Source organism: Leiobunum rupestre, chromosome 4 (genome assembly GCF_980474605.1).
Source record: "Leiobunum rupestre chromosome 4, qqLeiRupe1.1.hap1, whole genome shotgun sequence".
Classification (NCBI taxonomy): domain Eukaryota; kingdom Metazoa; phylum Arthropoda; class Arachnida; order Opiliones; family Sclerosomatidae; genus Leiobunum; species Leiobunum rupestre.
This window is the reverse complement of record NC_143387.1, coordinates 14921866-14922684: the sequence shown is the minus strand read 5'-3', so window position 1 is coordinate 14922684 and position 819 is coordinate 14921866. Positions and strand designations below refer to the sequence as shown.

At 39.9% G+C, this 819-nt stretch overlaps 1 non-coding gene across 1 annotated transcript; it reads right to left on the bottom strand.

Annotated features, from left to right (window-relative positions):
- Positions 1-288: 288 nt before the first annotated feature.
- On the bottom strand, positions 289-360 carry TRNAD-AUC (transfer RNA aspartic acid (anticodon AUC)). The gene has a single exon. It is a non-coding gene; the product is annotated as a tRNA-Asp (tRNA).
- Positions 361-819: the final 459 nt, after the last annotated feature.

Sequence of the window (819 nt, the reverse complement as noted above, 5' to 3'; positions counted from 1 at the left end):
GAGCGTTAACGGATTCATTTGCGGTTTGGTTTGGATGGTGTTTTTTCGCTCACCGTCGTGACGGTTTGGTGTATTACGTTTTTGTAATGCTTATGCGTAGGTTGTTGTGTTTGTGTTCTGATGGTTGTGCATGTTGAGTCGGTTGTGTTTATATGGGCGTTTTCTCTCCAACTTCTTCTTAATGACTTTGGGACGGACCGAGTGCTGAGTGTAATGCTACCTCTCAACGTCCAATGGCAGGGTTTCCACCAGTTGTACACGGTATTCGTCTTAGTATCAATTTGCGATCGCATCGGGCGGGATTTGAACCCGAGACCTCCTGCTTGATAGGCGGACGTTCTACCACGGAACCACCGACACTTGTTACGCCTTATTGAAAATTAGACCTTCAGCTTTATCGGAAGCGTACTTAATAGATTACGAAATTTTGGTTTAATTGAAATAGAATTGAAATTGAAATTATTGCATCGAAGAAATTCTAATTTAGCGTTTCTCTATTGATTAAAAACAAATACGCCACCCAGGTATCGAACCCAGACCATTCGGCTTGGCAGTCGAGCGCTCTACCACAGAACCACCGATAGCTGCTTAGGTTCAGTAAAATTAAGACACGCATCGTAAGCATAATAGGTAATAAAGTCTTTTTTTATTAATGAATTTATGAAGGCCTAATCTGGTTTTTTTACGAATGAAATTTTAAAGGTTAAATCTTGTTTTAGCGCAGTCAGCCGAGATAAGAGGGTTAAAGGGTAGACCCTGTGTTAGTTTTTTGTTATTTATTTACGGGTATTATTAATGACCTATATATAGTTGTGTTAA